Below are 26,380 nucleotides of genomic sequence, written 5' to 3' on the forward strand. Positions count from 1 at the left end.
ATTCCTTCATCTCACAATAACAGCACTGTTCTGCTCCTGTCTATGTCCTCAGATAGGTCAATATTATTGTTATTGTTCTTAAGTTCTTTTTGAATTCACTGTATCACAAGGATTATTTCTAAGTGAGTTAAATGAAGGTGTGTGTTCGCTGAGGCTATGTAGGATCAGAAATTGACAAAAGCTCGTCACACTTTTAGTGCAATTGTAAGGTTTACCCCAGGTGTGTTCGTAATTGGCAAAATCACTTCTGACATTCATTGCAATGCTCATTTTTACTCTGTGTGTGTTAGTTGATGTATCCGTAGGTTTAATAACTGACAGAAGATATTCACACATTCACTGCACCTGAAAGGATTTTCTCTGTGAGCATTAACTGACGAATCCTTAATGCGAAAGATTTCCTAAAGGTACTTCTACACTCACTACAGTTGTATGGTATTTACAGAGTGTGTGCAAGCTGATGTCTACATAGGTTTGATAATTGACTACATTTCTTCACACATTCATTGCACTTGAAGGCTTTTCTTCTGCGTTTGTTCGCTGATGCCTGTTTAGGATTGATAATGGACTTCAGCTTTTCAAGCATTCATGGCATTTAAAAGATTTGTTTGCCCTTTGTGAGCTCGCTGATGATTTCTTAATGCTGAAGAGTAAGTAAAACTACTGCCACATTCACTGCAATGGTAGGGTTTTTCCCCAGTGTGTATTCGCTGATGTCTCTGGAGGTTTGATTGTACCCTAAAACTACTTCCACATTCATTGCAATTGTATGGTTTTTTCTCAGTGTGTATTCGCTGATGTCTCTGGAGGTTTTTTAACTGACTGAAGCTCTTTATACATTCACTGCACTGGTACAGTTTTTCCCCTGTGTGTGTTTTCTGATGTGTGTGGAGGTGTGATAGTACTCTAAAACTACTTCCACATTCACTGCAATTGTATGGTTTTTCCCCAGTGTGTATTCGCTGATGTCTCTGGAGGGCTGTTAACTGACTAAAGTTCTTTACACATTCACTGCACTGGTATGGTTTTTCCCCTGTGTGCATTCTCTGATGTCTATGGAGGTTTGATTGTACCCTAAAACTACTTCCACATTCACTGCAATTGTATGGTTTTTCCCCAGTGTGTATTCGCTGATGTCTCTGGAGGGCTGTTAACTGACTGAAGTTCTTTACACATTCACTGCACTGGTATGGTTTTTCCCCTGTGTGCATTCTCCGATGTCTATGGAGGTTTGATAATTGATTGAAGCTCTTTACACATTCCTTGCAATGGTATGGTTTTTCCCCTGTGTGGGTTCGCTGATGTTTTTGGAGTTCTTGTAACCGACAGAAGCTCTTTACACATTCACTGCAATGGTATGGTTTTTCCCCTGTGTGTATTCTCTGATGTGTGTGGAGGTTTGAAATTTGACTGAAGCTCTTTACAAATTCATTGCAATGGTATGGTTTTTCCCCTGTTTGTATTCGCTGATGCTCTTTTATGGTTTCTAATTGGCTAAAGTTCTTGACATATTCAGTGGAAATGCACGATTTTTTTCCTGACCGTGTTTCCTGAAGGGTCAGCATAGTTAACAAACCACTTGCGTTATTTTCACATTCCCTGTATGTGTGTGATATTGTGGACGCTTGATTTCCGATTTAACAATAAAATACAAGACTCACTAAATACCTGCCACATTCATAATATCAGTTATGGCTTCCTTGAGGGTGATTGAATCTTTAGATTGGATAATGGCTTCACATGCTTGCGGGTAAAGCTTAATCTTCGTTCCGGTAAGTGCAACTTGGGACAATACTCTGTACTTTAGAGAGCAGAACTCCCCTTTCCTTCAGCCTTCCGTTGTTAGGCTCCACTTTGTTGTGCATTTCCCTGGTGCCTGTGGTTTGGCTAGAAAGAGTTAACAATACACCTAGAGCACTGAATGCTGGTCTGTTGCCAGTTTCGATAGCGAAGCACTACTCTAGCCACATCATGATGGTGAAGAGACTTGTAATGTGTACAGCTACTCCAAAGAGTGTCCTGGGGCCAAGCACAGGTCAGAAAAGAAAGTAAATCAGTTTGTTTCAAACATGGACAAAAAGCCAAGTTTTCAACCTTTTTTAAACATTATCATGTTGCTAACAGCTCAAAGCTGAAGAGGGAGTTTGTTCCAAGCTATGGATCCCAAATAGACACGAGACCTTCCTCCAACTCTCATACCAGCCTCATGATCAAAGCTGGTGTTGGACGCTTGTTTATACAGCAGGTGGTTTGTCAGTTTTGTTGTCTTGGTTTTGTTGAGGTCATTTCTTCGTCTTGGGGTGTCGAGGTGCAGAGCTCAGACTCGTACACTCACTGAATTGCCTTTGACTGCGTCTTCCTGGATCGTCCTCTGCCTCTGATTGCACTGATGTTTTTGGAGCTCCTTATGTTTGACAATTTGTGCTGGTTTGATGTGTTATCTTCATTATTCATAATCATTTAAGACTTATTTTCTGTTGGATGTAAAGAAATGCAATATTACTAAATGTAAATGTAAAGAATGTGAATACACAATATTTAACCAGCTGTAGAAGACATCTCTTCTCTACCATATTTGAAATTTAGTAAGGAACATTTTACCATACATGGATATTTCATTAAAACTGTGGTTGAACATGTCACATTGTACTTACTTCTGAAAAGGCGGTGATTTTACCATTATTCACAGAGTAACTTACTAAAGAAAGGGCAGCTACAGAGCACTCGTGCTACAGGTAGAGTTTTAGGTAGATGTACATGGACAAGATTTCATTTAAACAGAACAGATTGTGGAAAAAGAGAGGAATCAGGAAGCGCTGCCGTTAATTCAGTTTCAGAAAGAAGTTACCAAAGGTAGCTCTTCAGTAAGTGTATAACAAAGGTAACTCTTCAGGAAGTATTTAACCAAGGTAACTCTTCAGGAAGTGTATGACAAATGTAACTCTTTAGGAAGTGTATAACAAAGGTAACTCTTCAGGAAGTATACATGACAAAGGTAACTCCAGACACCTTTTTCCACAATGCTTTCCTGTTCACACTGGATCAGCTCCAATGTCAACTCCCGTCTTTACCTAGCAGCTTATTAAGAGTCTTTCTATAAGTGCGACGGTCCTCATGATCGCGGTACTCGCGGTTGCAGACCAACTGCCACCATCCAGGCGAACTGACCGCCGTATTATGAGTGTGGTGGTGGGACCGCGCCCCCGCCAGGATCAAGGATCCTGCTGTGGAAGCGGTCTGCAAACACCCCAAATATGTTGGCAGTGCCGATTCCGACATCGCCGATCATATTACGGTCTGCATATCCACCGTCCTTTTCCCTGGCGGGGACCCCGCCATGAAAAGGATAAAGGACATGCAGGTAAGGGGGCCCTCACAGGGCCCCGGCCGATTCTGCTCCTGGGGTTGCATGCGGGGGGCACGTGTTGTGCCACCCCATGGAATTGCGCCCTTGTTACTGCACAGTATGGCATGCATGACATGGTGCGGGAACGTGCTGCAGGCACTCTTAAGGTGGTGGTATGCTGTTTATACTCTCCAATGAGCCTAATACAGCCGCCGCGAGAGCGCTGCTGCACCGCCCACCCACTCTGGATTTAGGTCATAATCCGGCGGCGGGCTCTCAATGGTCTTGTCAGTCTGCCTGGTACCTCCGCTGTGGTAGTCCCATTGGAAGACCGCCACACTCGAAATAAGCCCCTAAGTCCCCTTCAACACATTTTACAGCCCTCCTACTTCAAGCATTTCTGGATCCTTTAACCTGGAAGACTGGAGCATTATCCCGAGTTGAGGTGGATTTTCTATCAGCATAATATATATCCATCTCCCTTGAACTAGTGCCTGATTCTGCCCTGAAAGACAACTTAAAAAGTGAGTCTTTAGTTCTTCCTAAAGTAGGTAAAGTTAAGATCCTATGGTATTTCAATCAGCAGCTCCTTCCAGGGTTTTTTGTAAAATAGAATGAGGGGTTATTCTAATGGCCCGACTTTATGTTGCGCACACAGATTTGGCAGACAAACATTAAATCATGTAATTTATTATTCAACGATATCAGTCATTTATTCCTTACAGAGAATCCATCACAACCAATAATTTAACTGAAATATCAAGCATCCAACAGATGTGTGCATATTAATAATTGTTTCTGTTTTTCAACATGTACAAGATATTTGACTTATTGTTGTCTGTCTGAAGGCCAGGATGCTACTTTGTGATTCATCAGGGCTTTGGTAGAGCGGGAGGAGGTGTCTGATGTCCACACGTGAAGTCTCATGTCTCCATTCCCATCTTTCTTTTATCCAGGTTTACCTCATTTCATGTCCTTCAGCTCCCTAATCCCCTCGGTCTGTGTACTCACTCAACAGGGTTCATTGTTAGCTGTGGTAGGGGACACACTTAAAGCATGCACACAGCAGATGTCTGATAATGGCCTGATAGAGAAGAGGCCATGGTTGGCAGTATGGAGCTCACAAGCTTCATTTCAGAAGCTCGCCTGGGAGGTACTAACTGAGGAGGTGCACAGGAAGGGGCCTATTAGCTATAAACAGAGAGAGTGCACAGGTGGGTGCTTGTGAGGTATAAACAGATGAGGTGCACATATAGGTACCTATGAGGTACAAACAGAGCAGGCACACAGGTAGGTGCTAATGAGGTATAAACAGAGGAAGTGAACAGGTAGGTGCTTCGGTGACTCGGGGACTATATCTGCTTCTAGGCCCTCTTCCTATAATGCTGGCTCTTGCTCCTTCTACAACACTTGCTGCAGACATGGGGCCTGATTTAGAGTTTATCGGACAGGTTATTGCTTCAAACATGACAGATCCCGTCCGATTATTACAAATGACACAGGATATAATGCACTTTTATTAGGTTGGACGGGACACCTGCCACAGTTATGACGGAATAAACCATCCGCCTAAATATAAATCGGGCCCTTGGCGGACATTGTGTCCAGTGTCCTCTCAGTGTTGGAAAGCATCCATTTTATTAATGGCACAGTATTATCTCACCACTGCTGTGGCTTGCAGTCATAAGGCCATTATGAATGGTCTATGTTAAGTGCCAGAATGCCTGTGAATAGTTGAGCAAGAATGTTTAGGAGGGAGATGGGTCTGTATGATGAGCAGGACTAGGGGGCTTTCCAGGGCCTGTGAATAAGTGTTATTACTGTTTCTCTCTTGGTGTCAGTGGGCTTATCTGTGTCCCAAGATGAGTTGTTTACAGCTTATCTTATTTATGCACAAAGATTTGTAGTTTTTAGGATTCAGCAACTCATTTTACAATGTTTGAAAACAAAACTAGTCAGATGATCGCTGCCAGGTGTACATGTTTTGCATGTGTACAATCACACACTAGTAAATGCAGAGCACGCATGCTTCGCAGTGCCTGTTTGTGAATGAACCCTAACTTGTGAGTAAGTGAGCATTCACAGACGCCAATCTGACACTTTCTGACACTGGAAACAGTTAGAGTTTCACTTCAACAAAATGCGGGAGTAACTCTCCTTCCAGGGTAGGAAGAGAAATGGATCACCCTCTAAACGTGGTGGGAAGTAGTGCTATAAGGTTCATAGCACCATTTATCCGGGCACAACTGGGGAAATGGTACAATGCACTGGGAAAACGGCATGTGATGACAATGTGACATGACATTCCTGCACATGTTTTTACACTTTTTTTGGGCTGTCTGTGTCCAGTTTATCAAGGCTCAGGGTTTAGTTTCAAGTCAAGAGTCATACATTCCAACAAATGCCTTTACCACGTATGCCTTTACCACGTAACACCTTTACCACGCAAGTCTTTAGCATGCATATACCTTAACCATGCATGATGATTTACAACAATGGCTCTGCGATAAACCACCTCAAAACAACTTCATTCAAAGGACGATCCGCCGCACTCTCACTCTGTGTCCCACGAAGACGACACCCCATTGTCCAAGCGCTCACTACTGTTTTATTAATTCTCTAATGCAGCAACACTCAACACACAATGCCTACGCGTTTCGACTCACGCCTTCAACCGAGCAACCCAGTGTACGACAACCACAGTGTTTTTAATAGTTAGTAATTCCTCATTTCGTCCACATTTTCACACAGAAATGTTGACAGTTTTCAGTGTTAAAGTATATAGATGCTCTGTATTTCCAGATTTCATATTTACGTGGGGAAGATAACTGCTTTTACCAGCCCCATCCGAACTAAAGAGATTAAACGTAATAAGGGTTACACGCTGGCTGACCTCCAGACTGCCCTTGGGCTTGACTTTATGGCTGCTCCACCTTCAAGTCTCTGTGGTTCGCAAGTAGCCATCCCCAACGGACAGGGCTCTTAATGCCTTAATATCTCAGCGGGATGGTGTACTTGCTTGCAGCACATACAGGAGATCACCATATCTAATTAAGTTGGCCAAACTTTATGACAAGGCCTAGAACACAAGCAAAGGTAATGCGCTGGGCAGCTTCCCCTACTTAGCTGTGTTCACATTCAGTCCTGTTAGGCACTGCCATGCTCCCCGATGGAACTTCCTGCCACTGACGGGCTGATATTCATTTCCAACTCTAAAGCTGAGGTATTTCACGAATAGAACAATATCCAACGAGTCTTTACTATTTCATACAGCATCCCTCTCGCAAATAACATTTGTTCTCCAGCAAAGCTAGGTGACAGCAGTAGCCAGTGTGTCAGGGGCTCTAAACCAAGAAAGAAATTCCCTCTTTGACCCTTGTTAAACTGTGAAATACAGCAATAATTAGGAGTTCAGTGGGCCCTGGTGCCACTGCACCTGCTGCTCAAATGGAAGCTACGCCTCTAGTTTGAAAGTAGGAATGTAGGAAAAACGATCCGTGTTTGGGATAAATGTGATTGTGAATACATCGAAAATTGCGGGTGTGCTAATGTCATTTAATGTGTTTTTTGTCGGTCAGTCAGTCATAAGCTTTTATTCGATATGCAAGATATCTTATAAGCACATTTAGAATACAAACATTACAGTTTTCAAAAAAAACATTGCTACAAGAAGCCAGTATAAAACTCATTAGAAAAGATAAAAGGACATGAAGTGCCCTTTAATAAATTAGCTAAAAAAAGAATTAAACAGCTACTGACAATCTCTTACAACAAATAAGCCAAAACTGCTTTAAAAATTTTGCTGTTCCACACACTACAGGGGGGGAAGTGTCCGTGGTTAGGATACGCAAGGCTACTAGGTGGTTACGTGTGCCCATATTTCGACAAAGAGGTTTCAGCCAAGAGCTCCTAGGCCTTGCATAATCCGGGCATTCAAATAGGACATGCGCAATGGACTCAACCCTGCTCGGGCAACATGCACAGTTAGGGGAAGTCCAATAAATAAAGGGCTCGGTCAAGGGGGAGGGTGATCATGTCCAGGTAGGGTTCAAAGGCCACAGTATCTTTAATTTGTAAAAAGGCAACAGTGGATTTGCAGTGGTTAGAGTTTGTAATTAGACGCTCTGCAGTCCATTTCCAGTAAAGCGCCTTGACAACTTCTTTTGGAGGGGCTGAAAGTGATGACCAGCAGTCTCCTAGTCCGATCTTCTCCAGAAGCTTTTTAGTTTCTCTTAACCATCTTATCTTAGCCCAACCCCCCAGACTCATTATTTCCCCCAGGGCATCAGCATAGGATTTTAGTTCTTCACCCCTCTAGATTCGTGTCCATAGCAGGAGCGGGCGAAGCTGGGCCTGGTCTTTGATATTTTTACAACCCGTGTCCAACCACACTGGTACAGATGGTGTGCTCAGTGGAATGGAGATAATGGATTTCAGTAGCTTGCTCTCCGCTGTCACTAGGGCGTCCATTCGGCAGTGGCCCCACAGTTCTGCCCCATACAAGGCTGATGTCACTACTTTGGCCTTGTAGATATCAATTACTGGGGTAAGTGATCTCCTAGGTGAGGCCCTGAACTCCCTCATGAGAGCTCCTCCTACTCTCCTATGGTTGAGGACCATTTTGTCAATATGATTTGCCCAGGACATCCTATCCGTGATCCGAATACCGAGGTAATCGAATTTGGCTACTTTCTCTAAGGGGATCGAGTTAAGTGTAGGTGGGCGGCCCAGTTTCTTAGGAGGATTTAGGACTAGGTATTTTGTTTTGTCCACATTTATTATTAAGCCTTTTGCAGCACAGAACTCCTGGAATCGCGTTAGCAATTTCTGCAGGCCTTGTGGGGTCTTCGAGATCAGGAGTGTGTCGTCCGCAAAGAGTAGGGTGGGGATGCGGACTCCTCCGAGACAGGGGGCGTCGGCTGGTTCTTGCTGAAGATGTTTTACCACCCCGTTCACATATAATGAGAAAAGGGTGGGAGCCAAGACACAGCCCTGTCTTACGCCCCTGGAGACTGGTATCTTCTCAGTGAGCTCTCCGTTTTTACCCCAGCGGACCTGTGCATAGGTATGGGTATGAAGGCTAATGAGAAGGGACAAGATGTAAGGGGGTAGTCCCAACTCATAGAGTACCCTCCAAAGCTCTTCCCGGGGGACCAGGTCAAAGGCAGTCTTCAGGTCTATAAAGGCCAAATAAAGACTACCCTTGCCTAGTTCCACCACCTTCCACCCCAGTAGTGCCAGCCTAAACACCTGCTCTATTGTCCCCATACCAGCCCGAAAACCTGCCTGAAAGTCTGATAAGATTTTATTCTCCTCCACCCAATGGAGAATCCTTCCGAGGATAGATTTGCCAGCTATCTTTTGGGTGGAGTCTATCAGACTTATAGGGCGGTAGTTCCCCGGTGTTTCCCTGCACCCTTTTTTGTAAATCGGAACCACCACTGCCCCTTTCCAGGATTCTGGCACTGCCCCTCCCATCATGATATCGTTTAGGAGAGCTGCTATGACCCTTGCCCACTCCGCTGGGAATGTCCTCATAAGGTCCCCCGGAAGGCCGTCTGGGCCCGCTGCCTTACGAGGCGCTACCCAACCTATAACCCCCTCAATCTCTAAGGGAGTGAAGAGATCATAGGCATGAGGTTCAATTTCTCGTGTAAGGTCCATTCCCACGTTCAGTTCCCCGTCTAGAGGGAGGTATAGGGTCCCAAAGTGTTTTACCCAGTTTTGGGGCGGGATGTTGCAGGGTCTCACAGATGCATCGGGTTTATTCCGTGTGCTTATGAGATTCCAAAAGGCCCTTGAATCCCTGATTTTACTAGCCTGGAACAGGTCATCCCAGAATTTGTCTTCCCACTCCCTCCTAGCAAGTTTAAGGGATTTATTATAGGCCTTCCTTGCTTCCTGTATCACACTTCGGGACTTGAGTTTAATCGCCTCAACTAGTCTTGCCTTGTGAACCCTACAAGTTTGGGTATACCAACCATCGACTGGTTTTTTTAATTCTTTGTTACCCGACTTGTTTGGGTACATGGTAAACACGTTAGTTAAGGCTTCTACCAGGGAGACAAAAAGCCCACTCGCTCTACTCACCCCTTCTAGGGAGGTTCCGAGGGTTGTTACCGCTTGGTTTAAAAGGGATTGAATTTCCCCTACCTTTGCCTCGGATAAGACCAGTTTCGCCCATTTTATTCGTCTACCACACGGGGAGACTTCAGACTCATCCGGGGGTGCGGCTACCAGGTTAATATTGTCCCTCTTTAAAGTGCGCCACCACTGGACCATACTTAAGGAGAGTGAATTGTGGTCACTTTCAGTCGAGGGGACCACCTGCATGTCCCTTACATAAGGCCATAAGAATACATCTATTAGGAAATAATCTAGCCTAGAGGTGTGTCCTGGTCTATTGTATGTGTGGGCACCCCCCTATCCGAGGGTGTCCTCCCATTAGCTGCCCTTAAGTTAAATTCAAGGCTCAGTGAGTATATCTGGAGCGCCACTTCTGTCCACCTTCTGATCGGTGGGATTTCTAGTACCGGGATCCCCATCCTGGAATCCTCCTCGTCTTGGTCGAGGGAGACGTCCGAGCCCAAAGGCTCGAACGTACAGTTCATATCACCTGCAACCAATGTACGTGTTTTGTGAGGGGTATTATTTAGCAAGGTCTCGAGGAGAGATATTACAGGAGACTTTCTCCCACCCTTGGTTCCCCGGGCATAAACATTATAAACATTTAAGACAATTCTTCCCCTTTGATCTATTAGGGTGATGTTTTGTATGTCCGGGGAACCTCTGGGAAACTCCACTACTCTGCAGTCTAAAGAAGCCGCGACCCAGATGAGAAGGCCGCCCGAAGGTCACCCTCTCCCTGTTTCCGAGACTTGCGCAGGGGAGGAATAGGAAGAAAATCCCACCCTATGGACCGGGACCAGGCTCCATGTCTCTTGGAAGAGGCACAAGGAGTGCTCATCAACCCAGGCAGTAAAATCCGGTAGAGCCAGTTTTCTTGCAATCCCTGCGACATTCCAGCTGAAAACCTTAAGGGCTAGGTCCGTCACAGCTGGAGTGTCGTTGGGCGCTATAATGCCCCTATCTATGGACCTCCTCGGAGGCATCTGTGGGGAGGCTATAGAGACTCCTATTTCACTTGTGAGGTTTGTTTGGGTGAGTGGTACTCCTGCTGGCTCTACTCTGCTCCCAGTTTCCAGTCAGTGAGGCCCTAATGTCCACAATTGATTCTCCCTGGTACCCCCCGAGACCCCAGCCCAGTTTTGACCAAAAAAAGGGAACCTAAACTTCCTTCAGTTGGGCTAACAATTTGCCTGGGGTAAAAATAAGAAAGATCTACCACCTTAACCCCCGGAGCCCCCATACTTTTAATAGGAGTACAAATCGATGGAACTACTCTTGGGTCTTGGAAGTTTATGATTATACAATCCCCCTCCTGCGTTTTTCTCCCCTGCCCTACCCCACCCACTCTGCAGACACTTAGAATGATACCATCCACACCCAGCGGGATTGGCTTGTTTGCCTTCAGCCAGTGGATACACTTGTTCTTGAGTGATTGGTGATTTTCCACCTGGCCATCCTTTAAAGGAGGTACGTTAACCATGACAGCAACGAAAGGTTGACAGTCTGGTGGGAGGTTTACTGGGGGGATCCGTCGCGCTGGATTACTGGGGACCGTTGAGGGGGTAAAGGGGGCAGTAGATTGGGATGCAGACCTAGGGGCTTTCCCTGACGCTAGCCCGTGTGGTATGCTGCGTGCCCCTGGTTTTTGGGAGTCTTCCGTTTTACCACTAGCTGTCTGTGGCTGCTTTTGTAAAAGAGGCTTAGGCTTATTTTTGTCAGGCTCTAAGTGTGTTGAAGGTCCCTTGTGTTTTGGCCCTGATTTGGGACGGGGAGGAGATTTAAGAGCTGGAATTAATGGACTATTAGGGACAACTTTTTTTAGACATATTGGGGGCTTAGGGTCTCTCTGAGGTGGTGGTTCATTCCCCTTTGCGCCCAAGTCCTTATTTTCAGTCACTCTGGTTATTTGTTTAAATGTTGTTTTGAGTGAGTGAAACCCATCAAGGGTTGATTGCTCTAATTTGTCTATCCTCTCTCCTAGACCCTTGACTTGTGATAGTAACGGTTTCAAGAGGCTGTAAACCTTCTCAAGGATGTTTTCAACTGTTACTAAGTCAGAGAGTTTAGAGACCTTGGCAGTGTTAACGTCTGGGTGTAGCCCCTTGGGAGAGATCTGAACATCCCCGTCTATGTCAATTTCATTCACTATAGGCGTACCCTTATGGTTCTCGTACCCGTTCCAGAACGATTTCTTGCTCTTTGATAAAGAGCGGCCTGTCTCACTAGCCTACCCCTTTTGCGTTTACGTGGTTTTTTGCTTAAGGGCCTATTCTCCTGCCTAGTGTCGGAAGTTTGAGTGTTGGGGGACGCCCTAACTGACTCCCCTTCTAATATAACTATGGAGGGAGTGAGCGGGTTTGGGGACTCAGGATCACTGATAGCTTCGCTTGGGAGATTGGGTGATAATGGTGTGGACAGCTTACTGAGGCCACCATCTTCCACTGTAACTATAGGGAGAAGAGCGGCCAGATTTTCCAGCCTATCTATATTTTGCTCTATGCCAGCCAACTGAGGGGGGTCTGTGAAAACACCAGGCACACTAGGTGGGGAAACAGATTGGACCCGGATACTGGCCGGTGTAAGCGACTGAGCGGCAGCCCCCAGAGATGAACGTCTTGAGGGGAGGTAAACCTCAGATAAACGTCGCTCAGACATGGCGATCTCCTTTTCAATCACCGCCGCCACCCTGGTGATGAACCGGTCCATAGTTCCTATAACAGGGCTCGCGGCATTTGACCCCTTTTCGGCTTCGCTCCTAAGAAGCTTTCCAGAGTGTGTAGACATGGTTTCGGGAAACAGAACGGGCGGACACAACGGGCGTATGTACTCACTGTTAACAGAAGGAAAGGGACGTGGCCCAGCCCAGTCTTGACAGCCCCTGACTGCCACAGACTGCCCGCCCTTTGCTCGGGCTTCGCTCGGCGTCCCGCTCGCGTCCCGCGGAGCGCCTGCCAGAGCGTTAATCAGAGAGTGTTGCAGGTGGGGGGCGTGGCTGGTGGTGGGCGCGTCCGCTCGCGCACCTGTGAGAGCAGGGACTCCTGGATCTTCGAGTCCCTGCTACAACGCCAACGCCAGTTCGATGTTACCCCCAGCGCCTCCTGGAGCCCAGTGCCTAGAAGCAGCTTTCAGCGCCCTGAATCCGCGAAGCGGCACCCGCGGAGCGGGTGCGGCGAGGGGCAGCGGCTGGAACACAGAGGACAGTCCTGGGACGTGCAAAGGCTCCCAACACAGCGCAACTCCACTGCAAACTCACAGGTAGGTGTGTTTTTTAATTTGTAAGGTAGGCTTGGGGAATGCCTAATTAAAAGAGGCTTTCTATCTTCTACGGCAGAAAAGGGTGTACCTACAAAGAAATACACATACAAAGGTTTGCACAGGTCCACAAACACACACACAAAATATGAACACACAGATAAGAGTGGGCGTAGTTGGCGGAGTACCACTACACCGAATTCTGTGGAATTGATCAAAAACTCAGTGAATTCTGCTCCGCAACTCCATTCCGTCTCACCGCAATTAAGAAAACAGAATCCTCACATACCCTTGGGAAAACGACAAGTAACATTATTACATGCTAAAATGTATATAATCATCTCACAAAAGAGAAAATGAAAATACAGCAAGCAGTGAGAGAAGTGATGATTTTGTGGTCCAAGCAGAATCCTTGAACACAAACAGCACACGATGCTGAAATGATTTGGTGGTGGTCCCATCCTCCTAGGACCACCCCAAGCACAGGTATGGGCAAAAATACAATCCCAACCAAAAGGCCCGGCAAAGCATTATGGGACAAAATTCTAAAGTGCAGTGAATATTATAGTATCCAATATCAAAACCCTCCTCAGGGGGCAGGCTCTCAGGCTCAGCTGAGAGCTAATACAATAATATTCACTAAACTCTAGAATCTTGCCCCATAATGCCCTGCTTTCAGCAAGCAAGAGCATTTTTTCTGCTCTTGCTTGTTAGAAGTGGAACACAGTTTGCTGTGGCTTGGCCGGAGCGGTATAGCTCCGGCCAAGCCACAACAAACAGCTATGTCCAAGGGGTGGGCACCCCGGGAAATAGCAGGAGTCTGGCCTGGGGTGCCCAAGGCCATTATTGGCTGCAAGTTCATATTTTCCCCAGGGCTGCAGAGGGGCCATATGTCCCCTGCAATACATTTAACAAAAAAGAGGTGGCAGTCCCTGGGGTTGCAGGGGGGTCTATGTGGCCCCCACACATCAATTAAAATAAAGCCCTTGAGAGGTGGTCCCTGGGTCTCCGGGAAGACCACGCTGCCCCCCCCTTCCAAATTGACAAAAGGCTCAGGGAGGTGGCAGGGGTTCTGTGTGGCCCCCCGCATTATTTAAAATTAAATCCCTGAGAAGGTGGCAGCCCCCAGGTTGGAGGAAGGGGGGTCCGCGCGACCCACGCTTTGTGTAAAGAGAAAGCCCCATGGAGGTGGCGGACACCTGGGCAGGTGGGGAGTCAAGGAGACTTCAGGGAGGTGATGGTTCCTGGGCAGTGGGGGAGGATGTACAGGGCTCGACAAATCCACTCGCCCGCTCGCATTTGAGAGGGAGAATTGATTAGGACGAGCTATTTTCAGGTCCTACTCGCCCTTTCTGACGAGTAGGAAGACAAACTAAACTTTGTACTCTGTCTTTGAAAACGGAGCAAAAGTGACAATATAACAAGATTTAAAGGCATTTTTATTGCTCACAAAGGGAATGAGCAACAAAGATGCCTTTAAATCTTGTTATCTTGTCACTTTTGCTCTGTTTTCAGAGGCGGAGGTGAAGTAGGTTACAGTCAGGTCGATGGGATTTTCCAAGGTACTAGACCTGCAGGACTAGTACAATTTTTCGGATTTTTCAAGCCCTGCTGTGCACGCCTCCCCAACTTTCATTTTTAAAGAAGCCCCGGGTAGGTGATGGACCCTGGGGCAATATTCAGCTTCATGGAGGGGACCTGTGTGCCCCTCACTCTATTATTTTTAGAAATGCCCTCAGGACCTGGCCCACCTGGGCCCAACACAGGAGACCACGCTTTGTTTAACAACAAAAAATTCGGCAGGGTCCACGGATCCTGCTTAAATTATTTTTTTTAATGCTTTTTTGGTCATGCGAGGTCCTTGTGGGACTCCCTTGAAGAGACCATGGGGGTCAGGGTGTTTCTACCCGACACCATTTTCTTTTTTTTAATGTTTTTTTCTGTGACTTGCATCAAGCAGAGTCACAAGATGCCTTCCAACACTTCCTGGTTTGAAGTGTTGGTAGCCAATCAGATCACAGTACGAGATTGGGAGGTGTTGGGGGTCCTCTGTGTCCCCAAGGTATTTCTTTAAATAATTCTGGAACTACTGTACATATTTAAAGAAATCACTAAAAGGCACTTCCCAGAATCAATATCCATTTTCCTGCCAAATCTGGTGTCATTCTGTTAAGCAGGTCAGGGCTGTAGCCATGTCTAAATTTCCTATGGAAATTAACACAGGGAAAAAGCGTTTTGGGGCCCCCCCTTTTTTCTAAGCCCCCGCTTGACAGATCACCCCGGAAAAAAGACAGCAGCTAAAGTGAGTTGCAAACTACTTTTAAAAATTTCACGAGGATAAATGACACCAAAGTTATTGGCAAATGAAAAAACGCTCTTCCTATGTAAACTACATCCTAACTAGAACTACCTATTGGCAGCCGCCTGTAGGTGATACATACACACACATCTGATATATATACTTGGCATTTTGTTGTAAAGGCATGCGGGGAAAACAGTCCAAAGTGAGCATATTATAATATGTTATCAGATGATGTTGTGCCAGTTACTTTGTCTTTAACGACCGCTGTTCTTCCTGTAAGATAGCATTTGTGACCGGGGGGTAGGTTTGAAAAGATCTTTGTGGCGAGCCCGGCAGGATGAAACAAAAGCATGGCTGCTAACTTCAATATTAAGTGGTGTGTGCAGAATAGGAAGGCATGACCGCTACTACGAAAGAATGTGAAAAAGTGAATGAGAGGTGTGGCACACACAAGTCACCACATGTTCAACATACCTACAGATGGTATATGCATGTATATATACTCAAATGTACACAATAAAATTAAACAAAAGAAAACATGTATGCACTCTACTAATCTATTATAGCATACCGGGAGGGCAAGGGTGATAAAGCGGGTAGTCCTGTTCAGAACACTGCTGGCCGGTGACTGCCTGTCTGCATTCTTCTGTGTACCTGCTTCTACCTGGGTGTGAGGTGCCTGTTCTGCAGCACTACACACACACATCTGTGTTGCACTGTTTATTCAGCGTTCAACATTACGTCGTTTGGGTTTTACTAGTATTATGACCTTCTCTCCTGCACAACACTTCATTTAGCAAACAAAATCTTAGGTGCGAGAAAGGGAGCAGGAGAACAAGTCCGTCACAGGGGCAGGGGAAGTAAACAAAAGAAGACAAACATCTGTACCCAGTACACTTGCTGCGCCCTCAGTAGGCACATAATATGGTGTTACTTTCACTATTAGATTAGTTTTATACCAGTTTTTAACTGCACAGTGTTCTTCCCTTTTAAGGCGCTGCCTCGCACCTAAATCAGCCCTAAATTAGTTTTTTTTTAAACTGTATCGTTTTGCACATATCTTATAAAAATGTTTGTTCTGCCTATGTACTGTGTACCAGCAGTAGAGGGCAGGAGGGCAGGATACCGACATGTATCTTCAGCGGTAAACTGGAAGCTACCGGCAGCGGCGTGAGGAAGGAGCTACAATCCTAACCACGCCACACCACAACACGCAGCGACAAATAGAATGCTGTCCGTTCACAAGCTGGTAAATAGAAGCAGATGACGTATGCACATGTCCTGTCCGGGCGCGTGCACATCTCCTGTACCCCTTCCAAAATGAAATTGACGACAATAGATCTCGCCAAGTGAGCAGCAAAAGCGCTGCATCGCTAGGCGAGACCTAAAAAGGACAGTACATCACCCACCCTAAATAAGGTGGGTAGTGTAATGCCCCTCCTTTGATGACACCTACTCTGTTGGCTGTCAGAGGAAGCTTGAAACCCTTAAGGTCTGCCATCCAGGCAGTTTATTCGTTTGTGTTTGCAAAGGATTACCCAAACTCTAAATCAGGTCATAAAAGTCTAGGGGACTGTGCTCTTGTTTGGATAACACCCAGGATTCCAGCCCGGCCCCTGCACAGGCACAGTTCTTTTACCCTTCCGGGAGGAGCTTCAAATGAGTCAAGATGATAACCTTCAGGCCGGCCTCAACCTTCTAGATCCGACGGCCACTTTAGACACTGTTGAACAATGACTTCTCGTTTTGAATGTCCTTCGGTTGGAGGCACCAAGGGCCGCTCTACAATCGTTCTGCTTCTTCAGCGAGGGTGTTTAAACACTGTTGTTCTTCTGCTCGTCTGCTCAGCAACGTTGGCAATAGTTTATGGAGGAATCCAATGGATGTAATATCTCACCCTTTCTCTTTAATCCGGATGTGACACCACTGAGGGGTTAGTCCACTCCTTTGGTCTGAAAGTATTATCCTTTGCTGATGACACACAGCTGTTCCTTAGGCTGAACAGGGATTCTGACAATTCCATCAGCCGTCTGAGGGTTTGCTTGACAGCCATTTACTTCCTGATGACTACTAAATGTATAAATATGAAAAGAGTTCAAACTGAAGTTCTTCTTATTGCTAGAGGACTCTCAACAGGAAAGCCAGAGCTTTGTCCCACACCAGTTGAGCCTGAATAGGTTAAAAACCTTGGAAGTACATTTGACAGCGATGTCTGATTTCTTCCTCAAATTCAAAACATTTGGTCTTCTTGAGTTTTACAACAGGATTACTGGAATGATTCAACAAAACAACTACCCACTTCTGAAAGAGTTGAGGGGGTAAGTGATACTTTTTCTCTCTTGGCTGGACTACCTACCTCAACTTGTGGAAGGCTGCACGGGGAAGACAGCTAAACTTTCAGAATATGCTGTTCAGAATATCCTGGCAAGGATAGAGTTAGGGTGCAGAACTATCATCATATCCTATCACTGCCTCCTTGACGAAAAACAGGTCAACTTCAAACTCCTCTGTCTCAATCTTCAGACGTCTTACAAAGTACAAAGGTGGTCCAACCTCCAGGCCTGACTTGTTAGTGCCCGCACACAACTCCGACACGACTTCTAAGACCCATCGTCTGGGTCCTAAATCATATTCCTCTCGCCCAGAGGGCTGGGTAGGGGTGGAAACCTTCAGTGATATGAGGTTTCAACTATTGTCCTCGCTTATAGAGGGCTGGATGGGGGTGGAGGACCTTCAGTGACCTGAGGCCTCACCTATTGTCCTCTCTTCCAGAGGGCTGGATGAGGGTGAAGGACCTTCAGTGAACTGAGGCATCACCTACTGTCCTCACTTCCGGAGGGCTGAATGGGGGTGGAGGACCTTCAGCGAGTGCAGGTATCACAAACTGAATTTCTTCTTTTTGTCCCTCGACTCAACCCTTCCCTCAGTAAAGTCATAGTGGCCTCAGGAACGACTTGACAACATACTTATTCCGCTGATGTGATGTTCTGTTAGCTTGTACTTTGTCTGCCTGTTTTAATTCTGTCAGTCTATTCTTGGTTCCCCCAGTGCTATGATCACTGTGTCAAACGTACGCTCTGCTGGTAACGTGTTACTACAGCTCCAGGGCCCTGGATCAAGTTTGTTGTTGCTTTGGTGACTGTGGCCAGCTGGGCTTGAAGGATCGTGTGGTTTGTGGGTCACTCACTGCTTTGAGGCCACCGCCAGCAAGGACTTCTGTCAGCCGTGCCTTGTGCAGATCCTCCTTCCAGGCTGAGACTTCTGTCAGCCATGCCTTGTGCAGATCTTCCTTCCAGGCTAAGACTTCTGTCAGCCGTGCCTTGTGCAGATCTTCCTTCCAGGCTGAGACTTCTGTCAGCCGTGCCTTGTGCAGATCTTCCTTCCAGACTGAGACTTCTGTCAGCCGTGCCTTGTGCAGATCTTCTTTCCATGCTGAGACTTCTGTCAGCCGTGCCTTGTGCAGATCTTCCTTCCAGGCTGAGACTTCTGTCAGCCGTGCCTTGTGCAGTTCTTCCTTCCAGGCTGAGACTTCTGTCAGCGGTGCCTTGTGCAGATCTTCCTTCCAGGCTGAGACTTCTGTCAGCCGTGCCTTGTGCAGATCTTCTTTTCATGCTGAGACTTCTGTCAGCCGTGCCTTGTGCAGATCTTCCTTCCAGGCTGAGACTTCTGTCAGCCGTGCCTTGTGCAGATCTTCGATCCAGGCTGAGACTTCTGTCAGCCGTGCCTTGTGCAGATCTTCCTTCCAGGCTGAGACTTCTGTCAGCCGTGCCTTGTGGAGATCTTCCTTCCAGGCTGAGACTTCTGTCAGTTGTGCCTTGTGCAGATCTTCCTTCCAGGCAGGGGCTTCTTTAGTCAATGATCAGTTCAAAGGTCGGGTGAGGTACAACTGGCCTAGGTCACCTTCTTTATTGCAATTCTACTGGTCAATCCACAGGGCTCAAGCTGTGAGATGAAGGACAATCTGGATTTTCTAAGCTCCGTGGTAAATTGAGAGAGTTCTACGCATCAACCACATACTGCGAGACTCCAAGAGCTGAAGCTAGAAATACAATTCCAAGGATGAATCCAACCACTCTTTCCGAACATCCCCTTGAAAATGGCAACTAGTAAACATATTGACTGTACCAGCACAGTGCAGAGAGCTTTTCAAGAACCTCAAGGTACATTGACTTTCCCTATCTGTTGTAACAGAAGATTTTGATCCTTGGTAACATCAAAGCTCTTTGGCCAAGGTCATACATTTTGCAATAAGAATCGAATTAATCCTGCCCAGACATACACCCTCAAGTCAATATTGCATGAAGCTTGGCGGTCTTAGTCCTCAGCAAGCCCTCTGCAAATTGCTGAAATTGTCTTAGACCTCCTGGACAGCTGTGCCAACACAAAGACCAACTAAACACCCTCCAGGAGCTACCAATCGATCTACCAGCACTTGGTAGTCCAATCCAGACTCCAATCTTTAAAACCATCTACCAGCATCCAGGCTCAAATCTATCAACGTTCTCTGTTACCATCTTTGGAACTGCCTGTCTCTGAGATTTATGGAAGCTCCACGCTCAAAGTTAGTTCGTAAAATCCCAATAGACTGGAAGACAAGAACAAATAATGACACACTGCACAGAACTGTATATTATTCAACCATTTTTTCATAACATGTACCATTGTCTCACTTCTGTTGTTTCAACATGGGCGTTTTGCTGTCTGGTTGTCACAACAGCTCCGTTATTTAAAACCTGACTTACCAGTTTGTTTTACATCATACCTACCTAGCTGTTACTATGTTGGACTTGGCTCTTTTTCCCCAAAAATGTTCGCTTTTCGCCCCCCTAATTTAAGGATGTCTCCCCCATGGTAAAGGTTACTGTATAGGCCATGTGTGGTGTGAGACGCCATGTTAATGTGATAATGTGATGCAATGGTGTGCACGTATTTTCCCCCCATTGTGTAAAATGCACCCTGATGAAATGTCGCATTTAAGATGGATGCCATGGCTGTGCGTTGTGCCACCTGATTGCAGTCTAGTCGTTAGGTACCCAGCCATCCCTGCTTTTGGAGGGAAAGCCTGGCACCCAGGGTGCTCTACTCCTCCCCCTGAGCCAGTTTAAACCAGCTTGCCTGAGAATTCTAGAAGGTTTTGGCACTGTCTGGTAGGTGGGGTGTGGGGGTTATAAATAAGGGGAATGTGCTACCATGTGCAGAGACAGAGCTGGGACAGAAACGTGAGGGGACCTGCTGCCAGGGGAGACCGCCACTTGGGCCTGTGTGCTGGACCCTGCAGCCATCTATCACCCCTCTACTGTCCCCAGGGCTAGTGGAAGCCTCACTGCAGGAGTTTAGACTGCTGTTCAGGAGGAGGGCCACGCTGCAGTGGAGGATGGTGTCAGCCTACCGCCCTGTTTTGATGAAGCCCCCACTGGCTGTTGACCTGGCCCAGTAGTGCCTACTGCTCTGTCCCCCGGTCCCCTGAAGAAGGAGGGCCCTCCTAGGTCCCTGAAGTTCCGGGAACCTGTGCCACGCAAGCGCTGCGCCCAGAAGCGCCTAGAATGGAAGGAGCATCTTGGACCCCCCTAGGAGGTGAGGAGTGTTACCCTGGGGCTTGCTGCTGGGACTGTCCGCCCCCCCTTGCGCTACAATCCTCAAGCACCGTGCCTAGAAGAAGCATTGTGGGCCGGGAGAGTTGCTGCCTTTGGTGCACCTGTCAATCGCTATACTGCCTGGAACAGCAAGAAGCATTCAGCCTCCAAGCGCTGGGGCTGGAGAAGCTGTCTGCCCCCTAAGCGCCACAATCCTAAGCGCTGTGTGTGTGGAAGCGCTATTATTTCCCAGAGCGCCGTGACCGGGACTGCCTTGCTGCCCTTCTAAGCGATGTTGCCCCCTTCATAGCGCTGTGCCAAAGTCGCGCTGCAGGCCCTACTCACCGCCGCAGCCCGGGGCCAGGACGAACTGTGGGCTCAAAAGAGCCACGGGTGCCTACCCCGCGTGTGGCTCGAACAACTACCCCCGCTTCATAAATAATTAATCAGCGGGTGCCTACCCCGCACTGGCGCCAAAGCCAAACTCACCACCGCAGCCCCTTGGGCCGTCTGAAGAAGCGCTGTCCCTGGGATCACCGCCACGACCTCGGGGTCGCTGATCAAGGGAGTGCAGCTAGTGACTGGACTCTCGCAGCGGCCCCCGGAGCCAGGAGAGGGCCGCTGCGGCATTGAGGAAGCCGCGCTGACCCTCGCAGAAGCCGGGACGGGCGACATCACGTGGCTGGGGGCGCCGGTGACGGCACCGGCCGCACCCCCCAGCCGCCGCACACATATTGGCTGTTGATGGCACACCCCCTGGAAGTCGCGTGCCGATTGGCTGAGAGGCAAGAAAGAAGCCGGAAAAGAAGCTGACCCTAAGCCCCGGGTCCCCGTGAGGGAGGGGGAACCCAGGTGAGGCCGGAAGTGAGCGGCGACGTTGCGGGGCTCCCGGAATCTCGAGGGTGCCCTGTGGAGAGCGACCGGAGCGGGAGCCAACCCCGCCGGTCTGTGCCCCACAAGAGGAAGCCGCCGGAACGAGCCGAAGTGCTGTTGGGGCCCTGCGGTGGATGGAGAGCCCTGAGTGCTGCCGCGAGTCCAGTGCTGTGCTGCAGGGGCCTGAGTGAGGCCTCGTGGGCCCCGTGTGGCCCGCATAGATCCCAGGAGCTGCCCGGGGCTCTCATGCTCTTAGGAGAGCCCCGCAGAACCCCGCAAGGACATCAGGAGCCCGGTGAGTGGGGGCTCCATTAGACTGTGGTGGGGGTGTCGGGGCACAGGGTCGGTGTCCGCCCCCGGGGACCATCATTTATTCAGGGAGCCCCAGAAGAGGGACTCCCTCGTGCCACCCACACAGGACTGCCTTCGCACCACCGCCCCGCTGGACAGAAGGTAATGGCAGCGATTGGGGGCATTAATAATTTAAGGGTCACCCCATGTAGGACGCCTGACCTGTTAGGAAGGGGGCTATGTTGGAAATGCCTCAATGCTTTACGCCCCGGGATAGGGTTGTGCCGGCAGTAAAGAGTTTGCCTGATCCCATGCCGAAAGTGGAGGTCAGGCTATGACGTTTATTTGCAGAAGGTCCTGCCTAAGGTTTTGATGCCTAGGGTTTTCGTGTTACCACTGATGTACCTAATGTGCTTTTCTTGAGGCTTTTCGTGAGGCAAAAAACCTGGGGGTATGGTTTGATGCGGGTCTCACCTTTGGGCCCCAAATCAACCATGTGGTGGGTATGTGCTTCGGAGTCTTAAAAAGGCTGAGGAAAATTCTGGAACTGCTGCCCACGGAGGCCCGTAAAACCCTGGTACATGCACTGGTGACCGCAAGGTTGGATTATGCGAACCTGCTATGCCTGGGGGCACCTGGGAAGAGTTTTGTTTGCCTTCAAGTGCTGCAGAACGCGGCCGCACGCCTGATCCTCAGGCTGCCCAATAGGGCGCCCTTGAGGGAGGCCTTGCAGAGGCTACACTGGCTCCCCGTGAGGAGCAGAGTAGAGTACAAGGCCCTTTGCACCTGCCATCGTATCTTGAATGGCAGGGCACCTCGGCCACTGCAGAGCCTGATTGAGCCCTATGAACCTGCTCAAGCACTAAGATCTGCGGGTGGGGGACTGTTAAAAATCCCCAAGGTGAAGAAAGCCCGCATGGGTGGTAGATCCTTCAGGTATTTAGAACAAACTTCCGGTGGAGCTACGACTAGAACCGGCAGAAACTAGGTTCCGTGCTAAATTAAAAACATACCCCTCAGTTAAAATCCCAGCTTCCACCTCTCTCACCATAGCGCGGGGACACGCCGGTGTGCGTAACTCAGCGTTTTACAAAATGCCCCTATAATTATTATTATTAATAAGGGTGAGGCCAGATGTTAAGTTGATGCCCCATGTTAAAGGTGATTCTGCCTGCCTAGGCCAGATGGTAGTATTGCGTGCCTGTTGTTCCCTTTTGCAGCAGGTGCTAATAAAAAGTCAAGCTGGGTTTATTCCTAATGTTTTATTTTACGCTTACAGCCTACTGCTAAGGTGATGCCAAGGATTAATGCCTGTGTTTGCCCTGCTATACTGACCCTATGTTTCATGCCAATTGATAACGTTCTTTTTATTTCAGCCTGGAAACTAATGGACTCACCCTTTCCTTGCTTTGGCCTTTTTCCCTGTAAATTATCCCCCTGGTATCCATTGCCCTGGCGCCCGTTGGCGCCCTATTGTGATTACTGTGCATTACTGAGTTTTACCTTTGCAGGTTGGACCTAATACAAAAGTTATTCTTTTTCCAACCAGAAGCGGTGTTGTGTCTCTTTTGTGGTGTGCCTGGTGTGTCATCTGTGCATACTGCGTGGATGCTTCACACATGTCCTCAGAAGTTTGGCCTGGCCGCTCTGCTCCATGCTACCCCCGTAGAATTGGTAACCCCATTTCTAACATACTATTTCTGACCTAAAGAAATCTCCTGTAGACATGTTGTGCTGCCTGTTTCTACATAAATAGTTAATGGACTACTGCTGCAGGAACTGTGCAGTATCCTTGCAGTAAGATACACTTTATTGGGAGCGGGTCGAGCAGATTTGGCTCCCCCCTTTTTCCTCCTCCCCTCAGCTGGTCACCACTGGAGTCCCGCAGGGTTCCTCCCTTAGCCCGCTCCTCTTTAAAATGTATGTTACGCCACTGATATATCTGGCAGAGGAGCTTGGGGCTAAGGTGATGGCCTATGCGGGCGATACGCAGCAGCTGTTTACCTGGGACAAAACATCGGACTCCGTTTCAGCGGCGCAACAGTGCCTATTTTCCATCTTTAAATGGCTGGGCGATGCACAGCTTAAGTGCAACAAACAAAAATCTGAGATCTTGCTTTATGGCAAGTTTTCAGGTGACTTCCGCGAGCAGCTGTGGCCACCTGACTCCCCGCTTCCCCTCTCATCGAGACAGCCCGCAAAAAATCTGGGAGTGTGGTTTGACGAGAGTCTTTCTTTTACAACTCTCATCAAGAAACTGGCAGGATGTTGTTTCGGCCTCCTTAAGACTCTGAGGACTTTCTTTCTGCTTCTCCCTCAAGCGGCAAGAGAAACTGTTACATGTGCCCTGATTTTATCTCGCTTGGATCATGCCAATGCCCTCAATGCTGGCACCCCTGGCTATCTGCTTAAAAAGCTCCAGGTGGTCCAGAATGCGGCCGCCAGACTACTATTGGGCATTTTGGTGAGGAACAGTGTGAGTCTCCAGTTATGATCTCTTCACTGGCTTCCTGTCGCTGACAGGGTCGGTTCAAATCTTTGGTTTTGGCCCACCGTGCTCTCCATGGCTTTGGCCCCCTCTATCTTCAGAGGCGCTTCTCCTTCTACTTTCCGTCTTGTGTGCTCCGATCTATGTCCCTGTGCCTGGCTCGGGTTCTACGCTTTAAGCTTCAGAAGGTGGGCGGTAGCTCTTTTGTGGTGAAGGCTAGCGCAGCTTGGAATGCCCTCCTCCTTGCTTTGGGGTCTATTCAGAACACAGCTGTGTTCAAAAGGAAACTTAAGACTCACTTCTTTGTTTGTTAGCCTCTCCTCGTACCCCTCTGGCATCGCGCCGGGACACTCACGAGTATCCGTGCGTGCTGCAAGTGGATATAACATAAAAAAACATAAAAGGTACTTTGTTAGAAAAGCTGCAACTACTAGAATAATAACATAACAAATGCAGAGCACACAGTGCAACAACACAGACCAGGCACTAGGAGAATCTGATGCAAACAATGCAATAATACAGGTCACACATTAGGAGAATCTGGTGCAAACAAGGCAATAACACAGGCCAGGCACTGGGGAATGTCACACAAACAATTCAATAACACAGGCCAGGCACTAGGAGAATGTGACACAAACAATGCAATAATACAGGCTGTGTACTAGAAGAATCTGATGTATACCATGCAATAACACAGGCCAGGCGCTAGGGGAATCTGATGCAAACAATACAACAACAAGGACCATGCACTAAGAGAATGTGACGCAAACAATGCAATAACAAGGGCCAGGCACTAGGAGAATATGACACAAACAATGCAATAACAAGGACCAGGCACTAGGAGAATGTGACACAAACAATGCAATAACACAGGCTGTTTAATAGAAGAATCTGATGTATATCATGCAATAACACAGGCCAGGCACTAGGGAAATCTGAAGCAAACAATGCAATAACAAGGGTCAGGCACTAAGAGAATGTGACGCAAACAATGCAATAACACAGGCTGTGTATTAGAAAAATCTGATGTATACCATGCAATAACACAGGTCATGCACAAGGAGAATCTAATGCAAACAATGCAATAACAAGGGTCAGACACTAGGAGAATGTGATGCAAACAATGCAATAACACAGACCAGGCACTAGTAGAATCTGATGGACACAATGCGATAACACAGACCAGGCACTAGGAAAACCTGATGCAAACAAAGCAATAACACAGGCCAGGCTCTAGGAAAATCTGATGCAAACAATGCAATAACACAGGCCAGGCACTAAGAGAATCTGATGCAAACAATGCAATAACAACTGCCAGGCACCGGGAGAATGTGACGCAAACAATGCAATAACACAGGCCAGGCACTAGGGGAATCTCATGAAATAATGCAATAACAGAAGCAGTGTACTAGGAGAATCTCATGCAAACAATGCAATAACAACTGCCTGGCACTAGGAGAATGTGACCCAAACAATGCAATAACAAAGGCCAGGCACTAGGGGAATCTGATGCAAACAATGCAATAACACAGTCCTGGCACTAGGAGAATCTGATGAACCCAATGCAATAAAACCGGCCAGACACTAGGAGAATCTGATGCAAACTATGGAATAACACAGGCCAGGAACTAGGAGAATCTGATGCAAACAATGCAATAACACAGGCCAGGCACTAGATGAATGTGAAGCAAACTATGGAATAACACAGGCCAGGCACTAGAAGAATCTGATGCAAACTATGGAATAACACAGGCCAGGCACTAGGGGAATGTGACACAAACTATGGAATAACACAGGCCAGGCACTAGGAGAATCTGATGCAAACAAAGCAATAACATTGGCCGTGTTCTCGGAGAATCTGATTTAAACAATGCAATAACACAGACCAGGCACTAGGATAATCTGATTCAAACTATGCAATAACACAGGCCAGGCACTAGGAGAATCTGATGCAAACAATGCTGTTAGAACCCAGAGTCTCTAATTGGCAACAGTATGCACCTTTGTCAAGTAGGGACCCTTTGTCTACCTCAGAGCAAGGGCGTTTACACGCTGTAGATAACCCCAGCTCACCCCCTTGGTACAAGCAGACAGGCTTATCTCAGAGGCAGTGTGTTAAGCATTTG

At 47.6% G+C, this 26,380-nt stretch overlaps 1 pseudogene; it reads right to left on the reverse strand.

Annotated features, from left to right (window-relative positions):
• Positions 1-447: 447 nt before the first annotated feature.
• Positions 448-26,380, reverse strand: part of LOC147672937 (uncharacterized) — a 102,390-nt pseudogene continuing 76,457 nt past the window's right edge.

The sequence above is a fragment of the Lissotriton vulgaris genome, unplaced genomic scaffold, assembly GCF_964263255.1.
Source record: "Lissotriton vulgaris unplaced genomic scaffold, aLisVul1.2 SCAFFOLD_1389, whole genome shotgun sequence".
Lineage (NCBI taxonomy): Eukaryota > Metazoa > Chordata > Amphibia > Caudata > Salamandridae > Lissotriton > Lissotriton vulgaris.